Source organism: Squalius cephalus (genome assembly GCF_949319135.1).
Source record: "Squalius cephalus genome assembly, chromosome: 25".
Classification (NCBI taxonomy): Eukaryota; Metazoa; Chordata; class Actinopteri; order Cypriniformes; family Leuciscidae; genus Squalius; species Squalius cephalus.
Window position 1 is genome coordinate 15,570,117 of NC_137146.1, and position 25,312 is coordinate 15,595,428.

General features: G+C 38.4%; 1 protein-coding gene across 5 annotated transcripts in view; it reads right to left on the reverse strand.

Moving 5' to 3' along the window:
- Positions 1 to 25,312, reverse strand: part of eya1 (EYA transcriptional coactivator and phosphatase 1) — a 120,410-nt gene that overhangs the window by 85,999 nt on the left and 9,099 nt on the right. For all 5 annotated transcript variants that reach the window (XM_079863668.1, XM_079863666.1, XM_079863670.1 and 2 more), the window contains exon 3: positions 10,224 to 10,320. The gene's annotated coding sequence lies outside the window, so the exon portion shown is untranslated. The remainder of the gene's footprint in view (positions 1 to 10,223; positions 10,321 to 25,312) is intronic.

The window sequence follows — 25,312 nt, forward strand, 5'->3', positions numbered from 1 at the left end:
ACCCTCCACATATGCCATTGATTTAGCCAAGGCTTCAATAAAGAGCTGGACGGCCTGGTTAACAGTTAACACACTCTCTTCTCACACACACTTCCACTCCAGAGAGTGAATCCGAGAAGAAGGCTAGGTTCAGAAATCCTTGATTTGTAACCTTCCTGAAAAACCCTGACAAGTCCTCCCACACCCCAGCCGTCCCTCATCTCTCCCCTTCCTCCCACTCCCAGACTCCCACACAACTCCCAGCTCAGCTCTGTTGGTCTTCTGTGACAGCATATGGTTATCCACTCAAACTGTCTCGAGACACTTGTGCATCATAGTCTGCTGAACAGCGGGTTGCACTCAAAGCTGAATTGACCAGTGGCATTTACTGTTCTGGATATACAGGTGCTGTTTTTCACCATTTAAAAGACCCATGACCAGGCCCAAATGAAATCAGTGGACCTTTTTGCAGTGATTTTGGGTAAAAAATGTGTAAAAAAATTTTTTTTAACTGATATAAGAACAATATCAAATTAGCCAATGATTTTACACATTACCAATTATTTTGAAAACCAGTAAGTTGTTAACTTATCTTCCAGATCCAGGTCCAGACTTTTTCACTCCATTCAAAGAGTGAAATCATTCTTTCAAGAGCTATGGTTTCAAATATTACCAGAGACATTTTTATTTATCTATTTATTTATTTATATTATATTATATTATATTATATTATATTATATTATATTATATTATATTATATATATTAGGGCTGTCAAAAGATTAATCGCGATTAATCGCATCCAAAATAAAAGTTTGTTTTTAATAATATATGTGTGTGTACTGTGTATAATTAAATTTGTATATATAAATACACACACATGCATGTATATATTTAAGAAAAATGTGTTATTTATATATATATAAAAATATATATTTATATATAATATAAACTATCTAAATATATATACAGTATATGTATGCAAATATTTCTTAAATATATACATGCATGTGTGTGTATTTATATATACAAAATAATTATACACAGTACACACACATATATTATGTAAACACAAACTTTTATTTTGGATGCGATTAATCGCGATTAATCTTTTGACAGCCCTAATATATATATATATATATATATATATATAAATATATATATATATATTTAAGAAATTATTATTAAGAAATGTTTCTTGAGCACCAAATCACCATAATTATGGTACATCATGTGACAGCGAAAACTCGAGTAAAGGCTGCTGAAAACCTTGCCATCAAAGGAATATATTACATTTTAAAATATATTAAAATAGAACATTTTATTTCAAATTGTAATAATATTTCACAATATTACTGTTTTTTTCTATTAGCCTGCACCATCTAGAGTTTCATGCCAGAACTTTGTATTTCTTTATGATAGTCAAATAGTTTGGTTGATAATGATGACAAAATCTGTGACAGCATATTCAAGTAAATTCTATGATAATATGGCAAGTTGCCTGTCAACTGTAAACATCAAGAATTTAAGTATAATATAAATATTGTATTAATTAAAGTATTTATTACTAATTATTATATTTTATTTGTTTAAGAATTAAGATTATTTCCTGATATTAGGCCTACAGTATATTCTAGCCTGATTATACATATTATCACTAAAGTATCAGTATAGTATCATTATAGTAATAGATTTTTTAATATATTTTGAAGAATGTAGTTAATCAAGCAGTTTCGGTTCCCACTGACTTCCATTATATGGAAAAGAAATACAATGGAAGTCAATGGGAACCAAAACTGCTGGTTACAGTGGTCACACATTACAGTGATTTTACCATGTTAGAGGGATTTGAGACACTAGGGATTCATGTTGCGCCCAAATAAACACCCTTAACCATGGTAAACTTTTTGGTTACCAACATTCTTCAAAATATCTTCTTTGATGTTCCACAGAAGAAAGAAAGTCATACAGGTTTGGAACGACATGACGGTGAAATTTCTGATAACAGAAATGTCATATTTGTGTGTACTATCTCTTTAACAACAAAAAAAAATATATTTAAAAAAAGACAAAAGTGCTCCAAAATATATGTATTATACAAAATTATTACTTTTATTCAGTGAAGATGCATTAAATTGACAGTAAAGACATCTATAATGTTCTAAACGATTTCTATTTCAAATAAATGCTGTTCTTTAGAACTTTTAATGATCAACATCCTGAAAAAAGTATCAAAGTTTCCACACAAAAAAACATTAAGCTGTTTTCAATATTGATAATAATAAGTAATGTTTCTTGAGCACCAAGTTACCATCATTATGGTACATCATGTGATGGTACAGTAATGGCTGCTGAAAACCTTGCCATCAAAGGAATAAATTACATTTTAAAATATATATACTGTTATAATATATAAATTTATATTTATATATATATATATATATATATATATATATATATATATATATATATATATATATATATATATATATATATATATATATATATATATATACAGTGAGGAAAATAAGAATTTGAACACCCTGCTATTTTGCAAGTTCTCCCACTTGGAAATCATGGAGGGGTCTGAAATTGTCATCATAGGTGCATGTCCACTGTGAGAGACATAATCTAAAAAAAAAATCCAGAAATCACAATATATGATTTTTTAACTATTTATTTGTATGATACAGCTGCAAATAAGTATTTGAACACCTGTCTATCAGCTAGAATTCTGACCCTCAAAGACCTGTTAGTCTGCCTTTAAAATGTCCACCTCCACTCCATTTATTATCCTAAATTAGATGCACCTGTTTGAGGTCGTTAGCTGCATAAAGACACCTGTCCACCCCATACAATCAGTAAGAATCCAACTACTAACATGGCCAAGACCAAAGAGCTGTCCAAAGACACTAGAGACAAAATTGTACACCTCCATAAGGCTGGAAAGGGCTACGGGGAAATTGCCAAGCAGCTTGGTGAAAAAAGGTCCACTGTTGGAGCAATCATTAGAAAATGGAAGAAACTAAACATGACTGTCAATCTCCCTTGGACTGGGGCTCCATGCAAGATCTCACCTCGTGGGGTCTCAATGATCCTAAGAAAGGTGAGAAATCAGCCCAGAACTACACGGGAGGAGCTGGTCAATGACCTGAAAAGAGCTGGGACCACCGTTTCCAAGGTTACTGTTGGTAATACACTAAGACGTCATGGTTTGAAATCATGCATGGCACGGAAGGTTCCCCTGCTTAAACCAGCACATGTCAAGGCCCGTCTTAAGTTTGCCAATGACCATTTGGATGATCCAGAGGAGTCATGGGAGAAAGTCATATGGTCAGATGAGACCAAAATAGAACTTTTTGGTCATAATTCCACTAAACGTGTTTGGAGGAAGAAGAATGATGAGTACCATCCCAAGAACACCAGCCCTACTGTGAAGCATGGGGGTGGTAGCATCATGCTTTGGGGGTGTTTTTCTGCACATGGGACAGGGCGACTGCACTGTATTAAGGAGAGGATGACCGGGGCCATGTATTGCGAGATTTTGGGGAACAACCTCCTTCCCTCAGTTAGAGCATTGAAGATGGGTCGAGGCTGGGTCTTCCAACATGACAATGACCCGAAGCACACAGCCAGGATAACCAAGGAGTGGCTCTGTAAGAAGCATATCAAGGTTCTGGCGTGGCCTAGCCAGTCTCCAGACCTAAACCCAATAGAGAATCTTTGGAGGGAGCTCAAACTCCGTGTTTCTCAGCGACAGCCCAGAAACCTGACTGATCTAGAGAAGATCTGTGTGGAGGAGTGGGCCAAAATCCCTCCTGCGGTGTGTGCAAACCTGGTGAAAAACTACAGGAAACGTTTGACCTCTGTAATTGCAAACAAAGGCTACTGTACCAAATATTAACATTGATTTTCTCAGGTGTTCAAATACTTAATTGCAGCTGTATCATACAAATAAATAGTTAAAAAATCATACATTGTGATTTCTGGATTTTTTTTTTTTTAGATTATGTCTCTCACAGTGGACATGCATGCACCTACGATGACAATTTCAGCCCCCTCCATGATTTCTAAGTGGGAGAACTTGCAAAATAGCAGGGTGTTCAAATACTTATTTTCCTCACTGTATATATATAATGATTATTAGTGAATAGCTAACACCTTTACTATGCATTATTAAAGACATTCTAAAATATTTTAACATTTTAAACATTATTGCTTTTTATTGGAGTCTATTATAGGATAGGTATAATAGTATAGGAGTCTATTTTTAAATCTATTATATATTATAAATAAAAGGTATACATAATTAAGTAGCAATATTTTAAAATGCATGTCCAACCTTTAAATACTTTCACATTAACATTTGCAGGGTAACTTTTCACATTGAGATGCACTGCAAATACAGCGAAAAAGGTACTGTCTCTTTAAGAGAGTGGGAGCAGTTCAGTAAGCATCTCATCAAGGTGTTCCTACAGAAAATAGTTTGGATCAGATCTTCATGGAACAAATCAAATCTTAACACACAGCATCCCTAGTAACTGTTAAATTCATTTAAAAATGGGGTCAAACGAGAGCATTGCAATACAGATAAAAAGCATACTGCTTCATTTTTAGTGTGCATACAAAGAGCTTAGGACTGCATGCAAGTGTGAGAGAGAAATGGGGTGGCAGTGTTGGATGGAGTGATCAGTATAGAGTGATAGCATCCTTAACCGAGCCCCAGGGACTAATAGGGAAGGAAAGAGGAAGGAAAAAGAGGATGGGAGGAAAACTGTTCTGTCTTCTCAAGTGACTGTATTAGACGTTGTTCTTTTGCCCATCACGACTATGTGTCTGCGGTGTTAAAAGATAATGTCTCTCTGCCTCTCTCTCCCTCTGATTGATTCTCTAGATCAATACAATCTCACAATGTGCCCTTAAAGCTCCCTTCAACACATCTATGCATTCAGCAGACGCACAGTCAGTCCAGCAGTCAATGAAGGGTGCTTTGCAGAGGAAACTAAAATCTTTAGCCCAGAGCAGAGGCCATGTGGAAAGGTGAGGACAGTTTAATGGGTCCTCTTCAACAAGATCCCCCTCTGGATCCTACTGCCCCACAAAAGCAATAGACCTAATAGTCATTTTAGGAGATGCAGAAAGAGAAGGATAAATTAGATGTTAACATTAAACTGTCATTCAACATTATAACGGCTCTCAGTTAGCAGTAAGCTGATTTAAAACAACATTTTATGAATTCAATTTTTAGTTTGGATTGGTTGACATGGTGTTTTTAAAGGGATAGTTCACCCACAAGTTTCTGTCATCATTTACTCCCCCTCATGTAGTTCCAAACCAGTATGTTTTTTTTTTCTTTTTTTTTTTTTGTTGTCCATATAATGGAAGTCAATAGAAACTGAAACTGTTTGGATACCAACGTTCTTCAAAATATCTCTTAACAACTACTTCCCCTAAATCTATAACCACTAACACCCCTAACCCAGAAAATACAGGTACTAGCAACTGCACAGCAATAAACTAACAAACTGCAACCATACAGCAATGCCCTGGAAAACACACAGAAAACCTTATCATCACTCAAATTTCATCAGAAAAAGTAAAAACCTAGTTCTGTCATGACAACTCTCGGGCAAGTAAGACATGCTGCTGCTGTACAATATAGCGTACATGAATTACCCGTAGCAGATCTATACAGGTGGAACTGGGGAAGATGGAGAGTTTCTGAAGCGTGCTGCACTGCTAAGGCAAATGTTACCCAAGTATTTGAAAGTTGAGCACGCAAGCTCATTGGCTACTGATACGGCAGGAACCAATCAGCTGCGCCCTAAAGATAACGATGTGATTATGAACAAGTAAAAGGACCCTACACACCGGGACGAATATCGGCGCGCGTTATTCGCCAGCGTTTTTCAACGCGTTTTTTGTGTTCACACCCAAGCCATTTTCGCTGACGATGAGCCGAGTGAACATGCAAATTCATTCCCTGACATTAGATGGCGCTTAATGTAAAACAGAAACCAATCCATAACAGTTCTCTTTTATCAAGATTTTTGTAGTCGCTGTCGCGTTTGTCATATAGTTCTTTATGTTCTGACACCAACGAGACCAGCAGCTCTACAATCATCTTGCCTTGCATCTTCCTCGTCTTATTTCTTCCCGGCAGTGTAGACGCTACTTGCCGTATATCTTCTTCGCCGTTACGTATGTGTGTTCGGCAAGACCGTTTTGTGTTTGAGCGCCCCCAAGTTGTGTTTTACTGTAACTTCAGAAGCTCCAGACACGTGAACAAAAGCGCCAATCTCATTGGTCGGATAGTTTTTGACGCGGCGCGTCAAACAAAAAAAACAAACCCGAGGCGTTTTTTAAAAAATTACGCTTTTACGCGTGCCGTTTTTCGCGCCGGTGTGCACACTCACATTGGCTCCCTTTGTATAGTCACGAGGCGTTAAACATCGGCGAATATCGCGCGCAAAATTCGTCCCGGTGTGAACAGGCCTTTAGCCTGCACCATCTAGAGTTTCATGCCAGAACTTTGTATTTCTTTATGATAGTCGAATAGTTTTGCTTGATAATGATGACAAAATCATCTGCATATTCAAGTAAATTCTATGATAATATTAGCCTGGAAATCCAGACCTAAATCTAAAAGATTAATGCAAATTCAACTTGTGCTCTCGCGAGAACTCTGGATTACCAGGGTATGATAATATCGCAAGTTGCCTGAAACATCAAGAATTTAAGTTAATGAGTTATATTACTTGGCTAACTTATTGTTTATTATCACTAATGTTAGATGCATTTATTAATTACTGCCAAGGGCAGAAATTAAGGGCAGCTTGGCGCACAAAAATAAATAAATAAATAAATAAACAGAGGCAAAGATGCCCCAAATATATTTAATAATGTATTAATTAAAGTATTTATTACTAATTATTATATTTTATTTGTTTAAGAATTAAGATTATTTCCTAATATTAGGCCTATATTCTAGCCTGATTATACATTATATCATTATCATTATCAATAGTATCAGTATAGTATCATTATAGTAAGAGATTTTTTTTAAATATTTTGAAGAATGTAGTTAACCAAGCAGTTTCGGTTCCCACTGACTTCCATTATATGGAAAAGAAATACAATGGAAGTCAATGGGAACCAAAACTGCTGGTTACAGTGGTCACACATTACAGTGATTTTACCATGTTAGAGGGATTTGAGACACTAGGGATTCATGTTGCGCCCAAATAAACACCCTTAACCATGGTAAACTTTTTGGTTACCAACATTATTCAAAATATCTTCTTTTATGTTCCACAGAAGAAAGAAAGTCATACAGGTTTGGAACGACATGACGGTGAAATTTCAGATAACAGAAATGTCATATTTGGGTGGACTATTTCTTTAACAAAAAAAAAAAAAAAAAAACATAAAAAAAAAGACAAAAGTGCTCCAAAATATATGTATTATACAAAATCAAGGATTACAAATACTGCTTTTTAACATCAATCTTAAATTCTGACACAAAAACAAACATTTCATGCAAACTTTGTTAACCTGGCATTCATATTTAATGATCATTTATATTAGATATTTATTAATTGAACATATTTTCCTCTTCATATTGAGTTTGCCACCATTTTTTAAATGAGTTCCTCAAGGTTGCACGTTACAGTGATTTTACCATGGTAGAGGGCTTTGAGGCACTCAGAATTCATATTGTGAACTAAAATCCCTGTGATTTACTAGGACATCTCGTACCTTAAATTTACCCCAGTTTACCCCAAAAATTATTTGCGACTATCGATATCTGGAAGACTGGAAATTCATCATGACAACATTTATTCATTCACCTAAGAAGCAATATCTATAGTGTAGTAAAAGTGTTTTCTGCAGAGTCTATAAGAGGGAACTTCAGCCTCTATGAGTGATGAGCCCCTTAGCTGCCATTTCTTCTTAAGTACACACTACTGAGCGTGAAAGAGGAGTGATCATGAAGACAAAAATGTTTTTAAACTGCAATTTATGCATCAGCAAAGGCGACTCCCCCTTCAGGCATTACAATAATGGATGACGTAAAGGTCACCCTTAAGATCTGAGTTTGCAGTCGCGGCTTGGTAGGAGGCTGAAAGTGTAGAGGTTGGCTCAGCGATGATTACAAATAGTGCTTCAACATCCCGTAGACATCAAAGGAGGTCTGAGGAAGGTTACTCACCCTCAGAAGGGGGTTAGTGAAATATGACCAATAGAGAAAAAGACAGAAACTATATGAGGCTCTCCAAGGACCGACTATTTGTGTTCCTTGTCAAATAATGAAGCCTCAATGCATAAACTATGGCTGTTATGTGTCTTCAGTGCACTTGTAAATATTGATGTAATGCTAAATACTGCCCTATGCAAAACATCACTGCAAAACAAGACTTTTAGATTGTTACAGGAAAAAAAAAGTATTTAAACAAGGCAGGCTATTTGCACTTAGTCTAAATAGACACTTCGTTAAAGTAAATGATGTTCTTCAGAACTTACTATTCATCAAAGAATCCTGAAAAAAATAAATAGAGGTTTTCATAAAAATATTAAGCAGCACAACTGTTTTAAACTTTAATAATAATATGAATACGAATAATTCAAAGAATATTAGAATGATTTCTGAAGCATCATGTGACACTGAAAACTGAAGTAATGGCTGCTGAAAATGTAGCTTTGCCATCACAGAAATAAATAAATTAAAATAAAATAAAAAAGTTATTTTAAATTGTTATTTCATAATATTATTCATTTAAATTTTTATCAAATAAATGCAGTCTTCCAAAAACATGAACCAACTCCAAACTTTTATGTGTATATTGTAGGCTTATTCATACATAATAAAAATAAAAAAGAGTTGATTTTATGTTGTTGTTGTTTTTTTTTTTTAACAATTCCATTTACCAAGGGTTAGGGACATTTAAAAAAAAAAAAAAAAAAAAAAAAAAAACACACCCCACAAAAATGTCCTCAAAAACCAAATCCAGGATGCAAATATAGCCTCTTAACATCAAACTTAATTTCTGACACTGACCACTGCATTATCTGAAAACGTAAAAACACAAAATTGAAAGATTCTGAACATTTATGCTAACTTTCTCATAATGATTTCTGATATTCAGATTGCCCACAACTTAATAAATACATACGCAAAACCACTTTAGATTTTACCGTCTGAATAAATTTCCCCTCATTCTGGAGTTTAAGCAGTGCTAGCAAACATAGGTATGCAAGGACGTACGGATTGTTCCAAAAGGCAGGATAAAGGCTTATGATTCTAGGATTTATTCTTTCAAGCTGAAGGTATTTCGGCAGGAAACCTGGGGTTTTCCCACCAGGTATAATAACATTGATTTATGCCAATGACAGCAAAGCTACTTTTAATTTCACGTCAGTGCTCCCCCACCCCGTTCGAAAAGCGTGCGCCTTTCTCTCCGACCAGCGGCCCATTATGCTGTTGTAATACAGATAATGAATACATAGATAAAGCACAAACTCTCCCAAGACAATGGCCTTCCTATTGCAAGTGTGGATAATTTTCCTGAGAAAGGCAGGGCGTGTTTTGGCAAATTGCACCAGATTCATCTATTAGGCATCCCCTTTCATTATCGAGTTTCCGCCGTCCATCTCTGGGGCGGGCTTATCGTGAGGCTGCCTCTCAATAGCCTGAGCCATTGCTAAGATTTCAGGTGCTGGGGGACTGGGCTCACTAGAAACAGGTGTTCCCTCTGTTTGTGGGCCGCAGAGGTCCCGGGATGGAAGCATGGGAAAGGGCAGTCACCACCGTAGTTCTACATCAATGGGCAGCTAACAGTGAGCCATTGATTTCATGAATTCAGCTAAATTGGCATACTTAAGTAGAGGCTATAAGTAGTGGTAAGAAAGGGAAAAAAGAAGTCTTCCATCAGTAGGTTTAGGAAGTGTGTGTGTTGCTTTTAATGACATACCTAAGCTTTAGTGGAAGCACACAGCACTGATCCCACCCCACCCCACATGATCCCAAGGTCTTTCCAGAGCATCAATTGTCAAGAATTCCAAGTATGATTGTGCAAGTGATTAATGAAATATGATTGGACTTCTACCTATCCAACTTCATGGGCAATTTAAGAAGAAACATTAAACAGCAACACAAATTAGACAAAAATGCCAGCGGGATTCTGAACACATTTGAAGGGTCATTAAAGGCTGAGGTGGGTGATGTGGTGACTGGGAATGTTCTTACCAAAGAGCAGGATATTGACAACATGGCCTCAGTCTATGGTTGCTCACCAGACCAGCGTGGTGAGATCAAACACCGGTTCTATCACCTCTGGCCACACCTGTCAGAAATAAAAAGTGATCAATGGAGCAGGTGTGAATGTCTACTCGAGAGATAAAAAAGCCAAGGAAAAAAAAGTCAAGAATTGTGAGATAAAAAGTCACAATTAACTTTTTTATTTTTTATTCTGTGGCTGCAACACTAATATGATTATTTCATTACGAGTATACAGTAATGAAGAGCTTTTTAAACAGGGCAGATATGTCTACAGCCGGAGTTCACAGTACATTCATAAACATGAAATGAAATCCTTATCGTGCATACTGAGAAAAAAGACATTTGCAAATGACATTAACCAAACGTCTCCATTCCAATCTGCACACAAGTGATAATATATAGATGGCACTATCATTAAAACAGTTTCGTGCTCCTTGTGGATTCATTTGCGCTGACCCAGAATGCAATATTTTCTTAACACTAGCAGCAGGCCGCTTTGATGTTAGCTGCCTGTCCAAACAGCCCGACTGGCGCTCGTGGAGTGCAGCGCCTGCGCCCGATCTACCGTGGTGGACGGAGGAGCCATATTAATCATCGTGAAGTCTGCAAGAGCGCCGCCATAAATCGCACGGCCCGGTCCTTAGCGGAGAGAGTCCCTGGACGCCCTCTCCTCATTTATCAACACGCTCCGACTCCGGATGCAGGGTAAATATAAAGGAGGAATATGGGGGTTGCTGGGGCTTGTGATGTTGAGCATATCACGGAGGTCGTAATGACTTTATACTGCTATGAGTGATGTTCTTTTCCCTCGCTCTAACCTCAGGAACAATAAATAGTCGTCACAACCGGTAACGTTTTCTTCAAGTGTAAAGGCATGAAAGTGAGTGTTTATGCCCCCACAGTGCTGGAGGATGATGAGAAGTCCGATTTATTTGTGCAAATTCTTTTCAAAGAACCGATTCAAATGACAGTTTAAGTGGTTCTTTTAGTTGCGTCCTCATGTAGTGCTTGGCATCCAATTCATGCTATAAAACGTTATGACAAAGAAATATCTAGACATAATGCTGTTTTTACATTTTCTTTCTGACAAAATTTGTATTTTATCGGGGCTTATTGTTCAATTATAGAATTACATATCTGAAAATGTTTTTGCACGTTTTAATGATATTTATGAATTTGTGTTGATGGAAATGTCATACATGCTAGTGATGGATGTGGATGTGTGTGGAGTTTTTTCGCTTTTCATTTATTCATTTAACTTACTTTTCAAATCAGTCAAATTCTCAGTTCACTCCAAATTCTTTTACTATCAATTCACGCATCAATTTTGGTTAATTGCGAATTGGACATGTCCTAGGTGTTCCCATTCAGTCGGTTCACTCAGTACAGCACATGGCTATGGGATATCGCGCCCTCGCACCATTTGTTGAAGACATCTCCTAAAAGGCCAATGACACATTGACACCTACCTGCCCACAACATATACAGTAAATGTGGCCCCCCTCGTTCTTCAGCTCTTCACCTGCTGCTAGAACACCAAGCCACATTCACAAGAAAAACCCACGGTGGTAACTCTTGTTGAAACTAGCCATAAATAGAGAAAGTTCAGCTTAGCCAAGAAAGGGCTAAAAAACTTTTTTCAAAGAATATGTCTAAACATAAAGGTTCTTGTCGCTGTCCTATGGCATCTGGATATTTACACTCAGAAAAGGATAACCACGAGCACTGCCCGGTGTGTTTAAGCTGGCTCTCTCCAACTCCTGGGCATATGTGCACTGCCAGCAACTCTGTTGTTCCACACTTGAGCGGCATGTAGCGTTTGATGAGCGTGTGCTTGGGGGAACAGTGGCCAGACACGATCCGCTTCTATCTTTGGGTACTGATCCAGATGTCTCTGGTCGCTTTTGGGGAGGCCACGAGGAGTTGGGGCAATCGTGTGGAAGCCAAGAAGAGTCTGTGTGATCACAAATGTTCCTATGACTGCCCCGGAAATTTGATCGTGACTCGTGAGGATGACTGTCTCACTTGATGTGGACGAGGAATTCTCTGATGACATTTTTCAAGCAGGGCAAATCACGGCTTCCCCTTCGACCTCCGAGGCGGAGGGTGGAAGTGAAGTGATTGAGGATATTTTCATTGATCTGTACCATGCAAACCGTGGTAAGAACACACATCTGGTGCCGGGGTCAAATAAGTTTACAGAGTTCAAAATTGTGGGGGATGCGGTGTTAGTGTCGGCCCCCCCGATGTACCATTCGCTAGCTGCATACCTGGCACCTCCTTAAAATAGTCCCGTTGCAGGTACCCTAAATCTTCCAATGGATCTGTGCCAGTTCAAATAGACAAACAGCTCGGCAGGATTTACAGTGATCAGTCCTGCACTGCTAGAGCACTGAGCACTAAGTCCTTATTGCAGACGTACCACGCTATTTGCTTGGGGGAACTGGGCGAGGTCATGACAGGGGAAGGCCATGCGATGTGCTTTTGGGGGGGGAAGTACGGTCCACGGCCGACTACATATTATGTGCAATACATTGCGCATTAGTGTGATTGAGTCATGCGATGGCCAGTATTGTGGTGGCTCAGCGTCATCTTTGGTTGACCCTGGCAAATCTGCCTCGGTGCACCGGTCTCCCCGCCTGGCTTGTTTGGTGATGGTCTTGACTGGGTTCAGGCGCGGTTTGAGGACTCTAAAAAACAGGCAGAATCTCGGAGGGGGTTCAATGCCGAGAAAATACGCATACCAGCGCAGTTGGCTGCACATCCGGGGTTTATGGAGTCTTCCCGATGCCACCAGCCCTCAGCAACAGCATCGAGGCCCAGTACTTGGGGAGCCAATCTGACGCACACACAGCCTAAACAGCAGGCAGGGTCTGGAAAAAGGGGAGGTGAAGGGGAAGAAGGGGCAGTCAGATCCCTAGCCCGCAAGAGGGGGATCTTCTTCTCTGTCAGTCCAGAGGCAGCCGCATTCTTCACTCTGCATAGAAAGGAACCCGCAAGAGAGCAGGTTCAGTTTTGAGTATATTGTCAATAACAAAACTTTGTGTTCAGCATTCAGTGCCTCGTGTGTTGAATTGGTCAAGACGATCAGTATGCTTTAGAACTAACCTTGCAACCGTAGGTTCTTTGCACCATTCAGGGGGGTTATCGGCTGCAGTTTCATTTGTGCCCTTCCTGTTTTAGTGGAGTAACTGCAACATCAGTGTCAGAGAGGGTTTTATCAGTGCTGAGGGAGGAAATCCATTTTCTCCTCAGAAAAGGGGCATTTCAGGTGGTTCCAAAAAGGAAAATTGAGGAAGGGTTTTATAGCCGTCACTTCCTCCACCCAAAGAAAAGTGGGGGCTTGTGCCCTATCCTAGATTTACAGCAATTGAACAAGCATCTCAGGTGTTACAATTTCAAAATGCTTAATGTACATCACCTGTTATGCTCTCTGCATCTTTGAGATTGGTTTACATCGGTGGATTTGACCAATGCATATTTTCACTACACTACAACACTGTTAGGTACAGGTTTCAGGTCCTGACATTCGGGCTGTACCTAGCGTTGCACATACTGTATTAACAAAATGTGCAGAAGCAGCATTGGCTCCACTGCGTCAGCAGGACATGAGAGTGTTCGCCTATTTGGACAACCTGCTCCTGGCTGCACATAGTGGGGAACAAGCAGTGTTACAAATACAAGCACTTGTCTCCCATTTGCAAGCTCCGAGATTCTTAATAAATGCATTGAAGCCCTGGTCCCCTGGGGAAACACGGATCTGTTGACAGAGGGAATTCCCCTGGGCAGGGCTTTGTCACGTATAGTAATGACTATACTCCCTCTCTTCCCCTGTCACAATTGTTACGGACACTCTTGATATGGGGTAGTCAACATTTAGTGCACTCAGGGCAGTGCACGTCCCAGGCCATTTGAATGGTGAAGCAGACCTGCTGTCCAGGGAGAGAGCGCAGGTCAGGGAGTGGCATTTGCACCCTTGGATAGTGGTACATTTCTGGGATCAGTTTGGTAGGGCCAATTTTGATCTTTTTGCGCCTGCGGAAAACTGTTTTTCTCGATTACAGACAGGAACACTCCACTGGGGGTGGACGTCCTGTCTCATGTATGGCCCAGGACCCTGCTGCACACGTTCCCGCCGGTGGAACTGATACAGCCCACCCTGGACAGGGTGCATCGGGAGGGTCTGTCACTGATTTTGGTGGGTCCTTGCTGGCATGGTATGCGAGCATCATGACGATGCTGTCTTACCCTATACAGGGACCTGCTGTCCCAGACAAGAAGGAAGATTCTGCACCCTCAACTGGAGCTGTGGTCTTTATGGATTTACTCTCTGAGAGGGACAATCTGATGGCATCTGGGCTCCCAATTAATATCATGGCCACAATTCAGAGTGCTAGGGCACCGTTGACAATGTGGCTTTATGCATTGAAGTGGCGCATGTTTGAAGCTTTGGTGCAGGCAAATGTCTTTATCGTCGTATCAGTGGCCGATTGTGGTGATACTGACTTTATTGCAGTAATTGTTAGAGGAAAGTCACTCCCATTTCATGTTGAAAGTTTATTTAATGGCCATTTCGACTTGTAATGAGGGCATTAATGGTGTTGTGCATACCCGTTTGCCATTCGGTTCCTTAAAGGGGCTCTGCGTCTTAGGCCTGTTACAAAATTAATGGTGCCATCATGGGATCTGATTGTAGTTTGAGAGGCTATGTGTGAACCTCTGTTTGAGCCACTAGAATCCTTGAAACTAAAGGTGATGATACACAGGGCAACTTTTTGAGCAATGTTGCTGGGCAATCTTGCCGACCGATTGTTGCTTGGGCACTTTCCCATTGAAAATGGGCAATGCATTTCTATCTGGATAATTAAGTTCGGTCGTGGGCCCTGTGTCTCATCTGGTTGCCTTTTGACGGCAACATTGCCCAGCAACATTGCTCAAAAAGTTGCCCTGTGTATCATCACCTTAAGGATGCTGTCTTACAAAACCGGCCTGCTGCTGACACTGGCATCCACGAAAGTTGGTGACCTCCATGCACTGTCGGTGCATCCCTCATGCATCCAATTTGGTTTAGATGGGTTAAAAGTGGTGTTGCATCCTAATGCAGCGTATACGCCCAAAGTCATGTCAGGAGCATATAGTGCGCTCTAGTTCGAGCTGCCTGCCCTGTCAAACGTCTTTATTGACGGAAGAAGACAGGTGAATTCATGCTTTGTGCCCTGTGCGAGTTTTGCACAGATACATTGAGCAGACGCAGGCTGTGCACTCTTCTGACAAGCTTTTTTTTATTCTTTGCTAACCCATTCCATGGGAAGCCGGCGTATTTTGCATTGGATTTTGGAAGCTATTTTAATAGCATACAATAATAAATGGTTGGCTCTGCCTGCAGGGGTACGTGCACACTCTACGAGGGTCATGACGACATCTCGGGCATTGCTTAGAGCAGTGTCTATGGAGGATATTTGTGCTGGTGCAGGTTGGACATCACCGCACAAGTTTGTTCGAATTTACCGGCTGGATGTCACGGCAGCGACGATGGCTCAGTCTGTGCTTACCGCAGGGTTTCTCCCTTGAAAAAGAAAAAGGGGTCTTTGGCAGTGCTGGTCCCTTACGTTTATTTCTGCAGACTTTCCGGGGCGTGAATCTATGTCCGATAGTCATGTGTTGTACCAAGTGAAAGGACTGAATGTGAACGTTGAGTTACGCATATAACTACTGTTCCCAGAACTAGGGGAAAACACCTCTGAGCCCTGTGAAGTCGGAGGCTCGGTAAAGAGCTGGACTGAAAGAGGGGAATGACACATGCAACCGCATTTACATTCTGTGGGCAGGTAGGTCCGTCCAAATCAGCATGCGTCATTTTCCTTTTAGGCATAAATAAAGGTGTATTCAGCAAATATCCCATAGTCATGTGTTGTACTGTCAGGTACTGTACCTTGTTTCCATCCATCTGGGAACAGTAGTTATATACATAACTCAACGTTTCCTGGTTCATTAAGTCTGTGACTCGAGAATCGCTCATATTGATTCAGTTCCATTCGTGAATGAATTGTTCCACTTTTGTGAAAAGACTCAAATGATTAAATGAAAAGATTTGACTCAATGTGTTTCTAGTATGCATGTGAACACACATCTGGTTCATACAACTTTAATGTTAGACACACATTCTAACAGTGTGGCTGCGTCTGAAATCGCTACTTCCCTATAGTAGGGGAAAAACAGTATGTGACAAAATAAGTAGGCCTATGTCTGAATTCACAGTACTCATAAAAGACTAGGGAAAAAGGACCCTGATGGCCTACTACTTCCGGCAAGATTCTGAAGTACTAGATTAAATTTGTATTGTAGTATGTATGCCGTGCAGAAGCAGCACGGGCTCATTGTGCTTTCACTTATTACGTATTCACAGTGTGCAACTGATCCGTGGCTGTACAGCACAAACACAACATTTATTTATTATTTTTATTTCAAATCCAGAAGTAGTAATGGTCCATAATACAATCTTTCATAGTTGATATTATTCAATTAATTACTTCTATACAGATTTATATAGAAAGTTGCTCAAGCAAGTGGCAAAACTTTCAAACATATATGTTAAAATCACAAACACTTTAAATTAAAACTTACAACTGACAAAAACAGCCGACTCTCATGCCTTTTCTTTTGCATTTAAATCAATAAAACCTGTGTGGGTCATAAAGAACTTTGTGTTTTTTCATCTCCACAAAGAGACAAGTACCATCCATTACGACGCCTTGTTTATCTAAATGTGATGTAAGGTGTAGTTTTTTATGTTTTACTTGTTATTTGAGTTATTTTAATACAGTGTTTTTTGTTTTTAAATTTAATAATTTAATTTTAATTTAAAGCTGCAGTCTGTAGTTTTTCCTCTTTGTCGCCATCTCTGTTCGAAATCTGCAATTGCAGTTATTCGCGGAATTATCAACTTTATGTGCGTTGTGCCTCGGCATGGCACAGCGCGGATGAATCCAATGTTTTGAGGAGAATGTGCGGTTGTCAATCACCGCACTGGTGGTGTGGATACTGTTATTTGGAATCACAGATTCTACTTTTTGGAAGTATGACCAACATAAGAATTTTCACCGTAAAATGTCATCTGAACAAGTAAGTAACATCCACTTTTGTTCTGACCAACTAAGAGAAAAAAGCATTGCAGTAAATCGCGCCGATTAAATCTAACGATTGCTTATCATATCACGTCAAACCGTGCAAATTATACTTTATTCTCAAATTGTTAATGTTAACAACATCAGCATTGCGTGACTACAATTAATGCCCTTCCGATATTTATCCTTGTTTTCGCATGGGCCGGTTGCAGTCTCTTTTTTTCTACGAAGTCTTTCGCGTTTGTTCGGGTGCATCTCCAGTTGTCACTGGTGATTGTCGTTTGAACCTTTCTGGATCCGCCATCAAATTGATTTTAATTATATCAAGCGCTGTGACAACAACCTCACACGCAATTTAGCCTACTAGCCGAGACACCTTCTTTATGTGTACAGATGTGACGTAATGACGCAAAGACATGCTCGAATTTCCCGCAGAAATCCACCAGTACCACTGAAATGAAAAACATTATTACAAGCTTACCGTTTTGAATCGAGCTAAGGCAAGCAGATAGTTCTGAACATTGGCTGGTTATGTACTTGCTCAAAAAAACTTTTTTAATAATTTTTAACCCAAAAAAGCTACGGACTGCAGCTTTAATGCAAATGTTTAATTTTAAGTGTGCAAACATAAGAAAAAAACTTTTTACATGTTCTGAAGTAAATATGAGTAGATGTTGCAGAACTTGATACAATGATAGGCTAGGTGGTTGCTAAACGCCCTGATATACTTCAAGCGAAATCAAAGAACAAACTGTTGTGACTTCATTTCGAACAAAATCAGGCCAAAACTAAGTTCTTTTGGAGTTTGTTTCAGGAGTTTGAAACAGCTTGCTAAAGAAAACTTTGTGTAAATTTTTTTCCATTTCTGGCGATACAAAATAGTAAATAAACTAGCATATCCTTCTCTTTAGAGACGGACGAGCTCAGCACTTTTCTTACATCACAACTATTCAGTATTTTTAACCACATAATGTTTATTTTAGGTGCCAGACATTGAATTTAAATACAAAAATAAAAAATAAAAAAAATACACACTGATGTGAAAAGAGCAATAATAGTCCATTCAATTATAATTTGACACATTGTGTAGGTAACAATAAAGTTTACTCTATTCTTCTCTTAGTTCACTGGCTACTTATTTTTATGTATTTTGGGAGAAACAATGAATTTATGCGATGTTCATTGGACAGATCCGATTCTCTGAATTGCGGTGCAAAATAGCATGGCGGCGCCCATCGCGCTGTATAGATCAACTAACAGGATCCTAATAAAGGTGTTTATTAAAAGACAAAACATTCACATACATTCAATATATCAGATAGTTCATGATAGTTAACCAGTTTGTTAATATTTTTAATAAAAAAGGAGAAGCAATGCATCCTTCCAGAGTTTGTGTGTCCTGGCGCCGACTCTGCCTGGTAGAATACAAAAAAACAATTGTATTCCGCATGTGTCAAACTCATCCATCCGCACTCATCACCAGTTGAGTATACATTTTTAACCCTTTCGCACGTACGATCACACCGGTGTTATCAGTCTAGGCTGGTCCCTGGAGCGTACGATCACACCGGTGTGATTAGAACGGTCAGTGCATCACGTGATCGACTGCTAAATTCAAATGTACTTTCGTGCGTTGGCTGGTGCTGAGCCATAGACAGGCGCGCTCAGAGCTGTCATATATCACAACTTTTCAGTGTTTTCAACCACATAATGTTTATTTTAGGTTTCAGACATATAAAGTTACATAAGTACTAAAAAAACAATACATTTAGAGTTTGTAAAATACACACTGATGTCTATGGAAGAGGCAACAATAATCCTTTCCATTATAACGTTTTATTCATATCAGATACACATTGTGTAAGTAACTTTAAAGTTTACTCTATTCTTCTCCCAGTTCACCAGCCACTTACTTTTATGTATTTCAGGAGAAGTGGATGAATTCACGTGTTGTAAATCCAACAGATCCGATTCTCTGAACTGCGTCTGCGGCACAAATTAACATGGCGGCGCCCATCGCGCATACAGCTCAACTAACTCGATCGTTATAAAGGTGTTTAAACAACAAAACACTTCCACTTGCATATATTTGACAATCGGAATATCAGATATTTCATGCCATAGCTAACAAATTTGTGAATATTTTGAATTAAAAAGGAAAACTGACATAAAAGCAGATCATCATTCATTCAGCGCTGTTGTTGCTGCGGTATGTCACGTGACAAGCAATGACGCGTCACCATGGAAACCATAAAGTGACACGTTTTAAATAATGGTCGCCTTTAAAAACTCACGCTGGGGGGTCAGCCAGAATATTTTAAACTTACGTGTGAAAGGGTTAAAGCTGTGCGGATACGACTCTGAAAAGGAAGTATACCCAGGCTTTAACAAAGAACTTCGTAGCATATTGAGGCCTTAAGGCCTTGCTATGGAGTTGCTATGATGTTCTGAGAGGAAAGACACTAAGGAAATAAAAAAAGATAAAAAGTTAAAAGTCAAAGTTTTTTTTTTTTTAAAGCAAACAAATATCTCAAGGAGTGATTTATCTTGATCTCCATGCTTATAACGTGCACTTTTTCACTCCATGCTTAAACCATTGCGTTTACTTGCTACCTTACCCTGTTATCTCGTTTTACCAGGGCAGATGCTACATTGCCCCCTGAGCAACCCACAAGAACAGCTCATCCACACTATGAGCCCTTTCATGTTCCTACCTCCAACTCCTAAAATGGCCGTGATTAGGAGTGGCTCATCAGTGCAGTGTGTGAGTGTGTGAGTGATGACTCTCTTAAAGGCCAAGACAATAGCCGTGGTCAGGTTACACTCTTGGACACCTCCCCAGCACACACATTGTCTGTATGTGGAGTTCACACACATTCAGACACATGCCTCCGGGACATCATTTATGGCAGTGTCACAGATTACAGCCGCTCAATTTCAGCGTATGAGAAATCATTTTAGACAGAATTGTTTTGAAGTATGATGATTTCTGATCCTCATCATCATCATTTACAGAAGTTTATTGTATCGTCCCGCTGGTGTTCTGAGAACTCCTAACCAAAGGGTTTTCAACTGACCGCATATTTGAAGAGAATTAAACATACGTTGAAAAACGGAGCCACCACCCTCTAATTCGCAGGCCTACGCACAAAAGAATAAACAACACATAAGTAGTTTCCCAGGCTCCTGATGAGGACTGGATGAGGATCTCAAGGTTATAACACTGGTTTCCTGTGAGGGGCAGGACAGAGGGACAGAAAGTCCATCATCAGAAACGTACTGGACTTGTCCTCACTCTAGCAACCCAACAAAGCCTTCCAAAGACAGATGACAAGCACACAAAGAAAACACAGGTGGCTATAGACCACCTGGAGAAAAAGAGAGAGATGGAGAGAGAGAAATAGGTGGCTTCCCTTTGAACTTTCGGCTTAGGGGGTAACTTACCCACCTACCCCCAACCTAGTCTTCTGGTCAGAATGCTTTGACCAATATGTCTTTGACTGTCTACAGTGATTCGCTGTTTTGTTACAAAAAAAAAAAAAGTGGTAACATGCTTAACAACAGAAAGAAAAGAAAAGAACAATATGAATAGAAATACTATTTGAATATTATCACAAATTACTGGTCTTGAATTTACATACTGCCCAAAATCTTTTTCGATTCTTGTGGTGTGATTAACCAAATCCTTTTCTAAATGGACTTCATATTTGGATCCTTGATATATGAATCCTTCATATTTTAATTAACACCCCAATAGGAAGTACATCTCATAAAACGGCACATTTAAAAATTGTAAAAAAGTTAAAAAGTTTGGGACCAGTAGGATTCTTTTGAACATTCTATTCATCAAAGAATCCTGAAAAGAAATGATCATGGTTTCAACAAAAAACATTGATAATACTAAGAAATGTTTTTTGAGCACCAAATCAGCATATCAGAATGATTTCTGAAAGATCATGTGACACTAAAGACTGGATTAATGGATGTGTTGTTGTTTTTTTTTCATTGCATTAATAAATTACATTTTAAGATATATTAAAATAGAAAACAGTTATTTTTAAATTGTAAATACAATTTCACAATATTACTTTTTTTATTTAGTTTATTTTTATCAAATAAATGCAGCCTTGGTGAACAGGAGAGACATTAAAACTTAATGTACACTAAAACTGAACATTACAAAATATTACCAACCACAAACAGTGGAACAGTAGTGTATTAAAAATTTTAATCAATAATATTCATGTATTGCAGCCATGATTATATTAATTGATAGCTTAAATTGAATATGTACGCTTTCTTATACTTATGTCTATAAATTCATTTGTCACAAATTGCAGGACCATTGAAATTTACTAGTGAAATAAAATAAAAAAAGGTGAAAATTTTTAAATATCTGGTGAGCAGATGCAGCATCTAAAAGCATACACTTTCCATTTCCATTTCCACTTTAATCTTAAATCTTGATGTTGAAAGTGATGTCAGGATGTTTGTTACATAGTGTTTTAGTTTAAGTTAGTATCCATTGCCTAGAGGTTTTGTAGTTCCAGGTTATATTTCATAATAATGTTTCACTGCTGACCCATTCTTTGCCGTGCCTTTGATCAATATTGTTTGATAATTAATGGAGTTGTTACGCTCACTAATCCAATTACATGCTTTGCTCCCTGAAAGGTCTCGGTCTGATCAAGATTAATTTGTAGTTGAGGGCTACTTCTGTATCAACCTTTGAACTGAAAGATATATTCATCCACTGACCTCCATCGATTTCATTCAGCGGAACCCTTTCTGACAATAGCGCGACACTCAGGTCCGCCAGTCTTTGTGTGGTGGGAAATTTTCAACCCTATAGATCTTTATTGGAGCATTCAGAGAGGAAAAAGGAATCTGCTTTGGCTTTCAGGGCTATCCAATATATAAACTGAACTTAACTCATTCTACATAGACTTTAATGACCTCTGGACCAGATTAGACCCTCTAAATGATGTAACAGGCCAAGCAGTTTCCCAAAGGAAGACTTAAAGGAATACTCCAGGTTCAGTACAAGTTAAGCTCAGCCGACAGCATTTGTGGCGTAATGTTGATTTCCACAAAAAAAATAAAATAAAAATGTGTCCCTTGTTTTCCTTTTTAAAAATCAAGGTTACAGCGAGGCACATAAAAGCAGAAATGTGAAGGTTACCATTTTATAAAAACACTTCTTGTTCTTCTTTAAAACGTGTATATTATTGTTATATTGTGTATTGTCTGTTAGCTGTTCAGCTCATCTTTTTAAAGTAATGTTATGGTTTATGGAGTTACATTATCATTGCAACAGTTAATTAAAAATGTATTGTATAAAATGTTCATTTTAATAACATTTATTGTAACTTGACAGCTATAGATTAGTTATAAAAGGTTAGTAAGTACTGTTTTCACCCTAAAATCATGATACGACATTCAGTTTTGTGGCTACATTGAAAAAGTGATTAATGTTAAAACATTGGTCCCATTTATTTCCATTGTAAGTGACTCACTTTTAGCAGGAATTTTGCTTTTTTTAAAGAGAGTGGAAATGAATATGTCTAATAAACATAATATGCCACAATTGCTTTCAGTTGAGCTTAGCATCTACTAAACCCAGAACCTTTTTTCTTTTGTATTGTTTACATTATTATATTGTCTGAATTTGAGATATGCACAATAATATTTCCAATTAGTTTTACAACAAAATTGAAGCTGCTAAAAATCACATTAAGATTGTGTTTCATTTAGACACAGTAGTCTGTACGGGTCATTTTGTTTTGTTACAACTCTACTAGAGCGGTGAAGTTTATCAAAGTGTGGCAGAACCTCTCCATTCCTCACCTATTGAACCTCCAGGCTTAAATAGGTTTCACCTTTGTGACATTACAGGCATAAATCCTCACATCCCATGAAGGCTGTCTGCAAGTGACTTCAGTGGCCATCATAAAGTGAAACAGACAGTCTTAATTGCCGTTCCAGACTCAAGGAAACGGGACTAAAATATTTGCATAATTTCACGGAAGGCAGAGGAAATTGCTAAAACATGTGAGCCAGAATCTGTGTGCAACCCAATACCTATCCAGCCTGGCTCTTGGGTGCCACCCAGTGCTGAATGTGCCAAGAAGAAGGGCACGTGTATGTGTGTGTGCGTCCAATCAGAAGGAAAAGGTCACGGGCTGATCTTATCTCGCCTCTCTCCCAGAATCCCGAGCGAAAGCCTGTCAAAGCTGCAGCAAAGTCTGCGTATTATATGCACAGAGAGTGTTGCGTTTCTTATTTTGTGACATTTCAGATATATTGCTGCGATTACGTTGGGTTTCACTCTTTACTCGTTAAAGCTGATGCCCAATGTTTTTTTGGACAACGCTCTGTTTTTCTAACGTTTCCAGCATTTGCTTAAGAACATGGGTGAAACCAAGCAACAATGCATCTAAGGTATGCAATCAATCATATTAATTTCATAAACAGCGTTTGTACCACAGTGAAACGGAGAGAGTTATGCCATGGCTGTCAGCCCATAGCCTTTCTTTTCCCACACAGACGCAGACAGCCGTGGGCGGAAGGCACAGCTGAGCGGAGTAATTAAGCCCACATCGGACATGTGGAAAAGGCATAGAGACCTAGAGTCCTCACAGGAGCGCATATGAACACTTCATATGGATCTATAGGGAGACACAACTCACATAGATACCAGCCACACAGAGATGATGGTAACAGTTTGTCACCTTGTAAAGTGAAGAGAGGAAAGTAAGCTGTCATGAATCATGAGGGAATATAGTGTCTTTTTTTTGCCAGCAGAGGAATAAAGGCCGGTGAATGAAACAGTGATTTCTAGAGTCTGGGGAACCAGTGAATTGTGGGGTATGAAATAGACTGTGAGGTTTGTTTAAGCCTCTATAGATTGTTGACGTAAATCTTTAGTTTTTAGTTGAGGATTTGGGGTATTACGCTTTAGTCTCAGGTTCGTGGGAATGATTTTTAAAGGAAGTTTTTGATATAGATAGCTTCAGAGAGAACTGAACAAAGGCCAGAATATGAATGAGAGAAAGGAAATAGATTAGATAGGAATACAGGAACAATATAGTCAAAAAACACCTATAAGTCTGGAGTTATATTATATTTTATACATTTTTAGTATTTTACATAAAAAGTGCTGGATCTGGATGGAAACACCAATATTTGTTTGTTTGAAAACATTTTTATTTGTTTTTTATATACATTTTATTTGTCTTTTTCAATTAGCTTAGTTGTCACTTTTTAATTATATCATTGTTAGTTTTGTATCATTTCAGGTTATTTAGTATTTGTAGGCTGATTAATGGCATGGTAAGTAAATGTACAAGTTGGTATTATTTAAAATATTATTTTGTATTTAACGCAGGAGGTATTTAAAGGTTTTCAATTTTATAATATACCACGTATAAAAAGCTAAAACTAAATTTATTTTAATTTTATTTTATTTTAGTCATGCTAGTTTTTAGTTTAGTTTCAGTTTTAATGGCAATAACACTGTCTGACACACACTGTCAGCGTAGAATTTATTTCACTCTTAAAAATAAAGGTTCTTTATTTGCATTGATTGTTCCATGAAGGAACTTTGTCATCCATTGGAACCTTTCCATTGCACAAAACATTCTTTATAGTGGAAATAGGTTCTTTGGGGAACCAAAAATGGTTCTTCAGTGTCACTGCTGCAAAAAAAAAACAAAAAAAAAAAACATTTTGGAATCTTTATTTTAAAGTGTACATTTAATAAAATAATAAAAATTCCCAGAGGTGACAATTTTGTAACCTTGAACATATGGATGGAAGCGCTGCCTTATTCGCGGATTGTTTCTTGATATTCTTATTTTTCACATTTTGGATGAAAACACAGCTACTGAAAGAGCTACTGAAGAAAATGCATTCTTGTAGTCTAAATCAATC